We start from the raw sequence: 6,000 nt of genomic DNA on the forward strand, positions 1-6,000 counted from the left end.
AAAACAAAATAGGATAAAACCAATATTTTTGCTAAAATATTTAAAATAATACAATCTGTGTTATGGCCTGTATATGTACTTTACTACGGAGTAATATTTGTACAAATAGTGCAATATTTTAGAATAATAAAATTAAAATAATTTAAATAAATAACTATTCATTTTAATTTATATATAAATAAAACCATAAATCATTTTTTTTTACTCTTTAATATTATGAGCATTTCAAAATTTATCTTAAATGATTCGGTTACTATCTATTCAACGCAAGCGATTATTTGGAAACAAACAATGCCTGATCGAAACATGAGGCGATCAGTTACAATTGCTTGAACAAGATGTCGGATAATGTTCACAAAAGTTTTCATGTGCAAACTATTAATAACTTTTCCGAAAATATTTTATTTTAGAAATTTTCTTTTATGAATTAGGTTCACAATAATGAAAATGCTAGAGTATAGAGAGTTGAAGTCTAGGTATTTGGATTACTTAGATGACACATTACAACTTTACAAGTCATCTTTCTTGTTTTGATTTGGAATCTAGTGAGGAGCTAAATTTTTAATTTTGTAGTTTTAGAGTAAATGAATTTATATAATCGCAAAATTTGTAAATTTACACATTAATTAAATTCAAATATATTGTGCTAAATTCACTAAGCTAGTAGCAATTGGTGTAATTGGTAGGGATTTCATTATATGACCTTTAGATCACGTTTTTTAAGAGTTCAGTCCCTATCAACCGTGATTCAATCTTGGGGCAAAGATTTTATATCCTTTCATGATTTTAATTAAATTCCATTGTTATTAGGTAATTTTTATAAATTTCATTATTAATAGGTAATTAATTTATTAAGTAGCTTTGCATGGTGCGATTGGTGCCCAACCAAATATGATCTATAACAAACTCCATTTGGTATCCTTGAAAATTACCACATGAACTAACTTCTTCCTTTGCAAATTTCTTATGGAACTAACTTAGAGAAATAGGAACACCAGATTATTATTAAATTATATCCACATTCCTCCAAATAAAGGAATGCAATTAATAACTACTTTTTAAAGTTTTCAAAGTGGATGTTATTCAAAACAAAAAGATTTTAAAGTCATAATAGTACTAATTAATAGTCCTAAATTAAGTAAAAGTAGAACTAGGTAGAATTTAGTATTAACTTTTAGTGATAATAAACCTACAAGTCAAAACTTTTGAAGGCTTTGACAGCAAGATTAGTGTGCATAGTAGTATAAAATAAGGTTATAAGCATGGACTCACCTTTTCGTAAGATACTAAGCCAACGAATATATCACATGGTAGACGTAAACTCACTAACTGGCGCATCTTTATCTTATATTATACGAATGCCATAAATAAATACAGAGAATCTATATAAAATTATGTTATATGATATGGAGTTTACATACGAGTACAATTTTCTCAAACCATAAAAAAGACAAAGTATTATACTAGAAAAAGAAATAATGTTTGAGTAAAGGGTTGTTAAATGAGATATAACAAGGTTTATTTTATATATTATTGGGTACGGTTGCTAGGATCCAAGCATTGAAAGTGGGTTTTGTTAGCCAAGATAACGACCGAGTGCCTTCGAGGCTACGGCGGCGCTGCCTCCATGGCATATGTAACTATGCCTGAGTATGAGCTTGTTTGAAAGCGTTTGTTGATAGATGTTGAACGTCGATTCGAGAGCTTTTTTGTAGGCCTTTTTCGGTATTGAGTAAAGTTTAGAGATGTACGAGCGAGTAAGATTATTTCACCATATATTTATAGTAAGGCTTAAAAAGTTATACTTTCTCCATTTCTTTTATTTGAAATAACGCTTTGACTTATACACTATATACATGTACTTTATGTTGAGGTTGACTAGATTTGATGATTTATATTGTGTTAAAAAAATAGTTTCATTGAATTCTTTTCATTTTCTTTAGTTCATCTTTTAATACCCATCATTCCTATTAAAACATTATCCCCAATGTAAGTATGCCCTTAATTATAGTCAAATGAATCAAATCAAAGAGCTTAGTTATGTTTATAAATGTTAAAGTAACATTTATAAAGCTTTTACATTTAAGAAAATCTAAGACAAAATTATGCTCAAAGTAAACGTCTTGGTTATACCGTACCAAGTAAAAGGTAAAACTGATTGACAAATAAAATTGCTATGCTCAAATATAATTGATATGATTAGCTTGAAACTATGCTAAGGAATTGGCTAATTGATAAGGCGATTAATTGGCGATGTGCTCTAACAGAGTAACAGATGGTAGATAAATTCTAGGTTTTGCAAAGGAATTTGAGGGAGTAATTGATTGTTCATCATAATAATGTACATGCATAAGCATAAGTGCATAACTCTAATGTACAAGTAACTGTGCATACGTAATAACCAAACAGGCCAACAGTACACCAAAGGGAAGTACAACACATTAGCAAGGCCCATTAAATAAGGTAGGTGGACATAGAACAACAAAAACTTTGGGCTGATCGACACTCCTGACTTCCTCAGTCCTGATTTATTTGAACTTAAACTTCCTAGGATTGTTAAGGGATACAATGTACATTGTGATTGATGAATTGATATCAAGGTATTATGCCATTATTTAAGCAACTTTTTGGGTCAGCTGATCGATGCTGCTAGCGTCTTCCGTCTTTCAGAATCATACTTCAATGATCTGCACAATTGCAATTCAATTTCTTTGTCTTTTTTACATTGTATATGACTGGACATTGTGAGGATTTATCTAGGAAAACTGTTAGGGGGCGTTTGGTATAAATTCCGTAAATGGAATGGAAAAGATTTATGTAAGTAAGGGAAAGAGTAATGATACACGTTACCTTTGATATATGTTTGGTATCTTTATGGAATGGAAACAAATTGAGGAGTTTATCAGTGATCCCCCAACTCTTCAAGAGTCCTATAGAATTGAAGAGTCTAAGGGAGTTCCAGACTTCCAGGTTGCATATATTTAATTTAATGGACTGCAATTTTACCTTCCAAATATTTTCTTTCTTCGAAAACGCAATGCTTAGTTAGGATTAGTATGGATTAGCTTTTGGTAATTAGCCATTTCTGGACTCACTGATGATTAATTTACAAAGAAAGTTATTTATTAATTCATCTTACACAGCACTTTTAACATGCAAATGTGAATTTGCATAGTTGAGCATAGATTGCCATTAACTCTGTTGAAGATTTAAGCCCTCCAGCTTACATAATCCTTAACATACAGAGTAATAATTCTTAATAAACTGCCACATGATTCTACATATCAATTTTTGTTCCTGTCTTATTGTAGTCGCGTTTATTCTAAAGGGAGCGTCTTATTGTAGGGGCATATCATATCAGATATGTTGGTTCCATCATGGAAGATGGGGAGTCTGCACCTTTCGATGAGAAGTTGGTGGCACTCGTGAGTTTATCCCTGATGTTTGTGGCTTCGGTGGCACTCGTGAGTTTATATTTGCTGTTGGTGGCACTTGTGAGTTTATATTTGTTGTTTCGTATGAGCATTTACACTGCTGATCAACACAGGGACAGCCTGTTATTCTGCAGTCATATGAGCTGGAACACGATTGAACCATTGTTTCTGAGGATCTGACTGTCTTCAGTCTTCTATTTATAGAGGATTGGATTTAAGGTTGCAGTACATCATAGTAAGTTATTTTTACTTGTTTGGAAAAGCACCCGAAACGTGGTAGAACACTACTCTTTCACGTATCTTTTAATTTAGGCTTGTAAGTTACATTGGTAAATACAAGTTTCTGGTATGTTATGTTGGTTTAGGGAGATGGGAACTTCTCGTTTTGTATAAAAGAGCTGTTTGTTGGTGAACATCAATGGAAAAGTGGGTTTTGCTTTTAACTCATGTCTTCAGAATTCTGTTAGGAAGTGAGAAGAACGTGAAGTATAAAGACTTGAGAGGTCATATGTGTCCTGTGCAGATTGGACTTTAATCCTACTTTCTACACTAAGATACCGGCTTTCGTTGTCAGTAGAAGATATAACCACCACAACACCCCTACTATGAGGTCCGAGTGATGAGAATCGAACCCCGAACAATGGAGAAAGTTCTATCATTGAGTTCCCTCTTGAGTACTGTCTATTCCTGTAAGCTAGAGCTCTTCACTTCTAACCCTTTGTCCCATTGTAACACAACAGAATAAGACTTAACCTCGGAGAACACTCTATCATGGAGCTCCCTCTTGATTCTCTTACTGTCTTGCCCTGTAAACTAGAGTTGTTTAATTTCAAAATTTTAACCCTTTGTCCCATTATAGCACAACAGAAAAAGTACCATTGGTTTGTAAGTGCTCTTCTTAGCCTTATTTGACCAAGCTTCAATCCAAGAGGGACCGCGATTGTGGGTGTGCTAGGCCGTTGCAACAATTAAGGGTCAACAAAGAAAGTGTTTTCTAACTCGATGTGGTTTGTATGAGCTAGTAGAGCTCATTTTAGTCGCTTCATATGTCTGAGGGATTTGTATACCCCTCAAAGCTTAAGAAGTGCTGTCTTATTGTACATTGTCCAAAAATAAAAAAACGAAAAAAACACACAACAGAAAAAGATTGAACCTTGTTAATGTTGACCATCATGAGTGATCGATCACTAAGAAACACTTGTATATAAGTTTGAGATGAATTTATGATGTTTTTATTTTTTAAAAATCCGTATATTTTTTCGGAAATTGATGTTTAAAGTTAATTTAATTTCAAAACAGAATTCTTTGCAAAAATATACTGATACAACAACTTTCCCATGCCAAAATTTGGTTCAATTTGTGTCTTTTATTGTCTTTATTATTAGCCTAAACGATACTTAATGCCAGAGTAGTATACATGAATCACAAAATAATTTTACAACAATGTGAATACATGCATATTGTTGACGTTCATTGTTCAATGTGAATATTGATGTAAAACACGTATCGATTTCTTGATCTAATATTGCCTTTCGTGTTCAATGAGGAAAGGTCACAATGTTAAACCAAAATTCCAAATCTATCTACAAATTCAGCTGATCAAATCTTGTTAAGATGTAATATTTTGTCTGGTGGCTCACATCACAATTGGCTGTACTGTTGCAATGCAAATGTGCAGGTATAAAAGCTGGAGATTGTGATTTGTGAATAAAGACGCATCGGCTTCTTCTGATGTAGCAACTTATTTTCCTTCTTCTTCAGTTGAATGATGCAGAGTAACTGTAATTGATCTTCTGATAACGCAAGCCAAACATGAAAAAAAAAAAAATGAAAAGTAAAAATTAAGCTGCTGATATTCATCATATCTCTGCACATTACTGTAATGCCTTAGCTTTACCTACTTCAGAGTGAGCTGAATGCTAGATACTTCACCAAGCCTTGATACTTTCGATTAATATAAGTGTTATCAAATGAACCCGGGAGTTCCCCCAAACGCTTCAGTAGGAGTAAAGAATTTTTCACCTAATGAAGTGCTCAGAGGAACTCTAGGGAACACCTGATGTGTTCAACTGCCAATGCTTGATGCATGAGATTTTTTTGCTCTTGCTATTTATAGCAACTTGTTTGATATTTTGTTCAGTGAAATATATATTCTGATTCGACGATCCAAAGAGAACCTAGCCGTTTTCCTGGGCCAAGTTAGACATACATAACCAGAACAACAGACTTACAGTATTGAGTGGTCAATATACTCATCTTTATTTTATTTTTTATTTTTTTTTATGTTAACTTGATTCACATTTTTTTTTTTACCTTTCTGTTTTTCTTTAAAAACGCGACTCTTAATAATTTATTTATTTTTGACAGGGACTCTTAACAAATTGTATTGTTGCATCCTGTTTTCTTTAAATTGTTGAACAATGTGGTTGTGATATAAAAGTTGCACGGTTAATGTTTCCTTACAAGTACTTTCCGTAATGCTAATATTTGGTATGTCTCTTTCCTGTTTGCTAGTGCAGATTTTCTTACTTGTATAATAATCAACATTAAACGCAAATGTCATTCA

General features: G+C 32.6%; 1 long non-coding RNA gene across 1 annotated transcript; it reads right to left on the reverse strand.

The window, feature by feature from the left end:
• Positions 1–4,880: 4,880 nt before the first annotated feature.
• On the reverse strand, positions 4,881–5,503 carry LOC145603060 (uncharacterized). The gene is made up of 2 exons (XR_014104678.1): positions 5,336–5,503; positions 4,881–5,227 (listed from the first exon to the last, which is right to left on the reverse strand). It is a non-coding gene; the product is annotated as an uncharacterized LOC145603060 (long non-coding RNA).
• Positions 5,504–6,000: the final 497 nt, after the last annotated feature.

Source organism: Chenopodium album, chromosome 21, assembly GCF_948465745.1.
Source record: "Chenopodium album chromosome 21, dcCheAlbu1.1, whole genome shotgun sequence".
NCBI classification, from domain to species: domain Eukaryota; kingdom Viridiplantae; phylum Streptophyta; class Magnoliopsida; order Caryophyllales; family Amaranthaceae; genus Chenopodium; species Chenopodium album.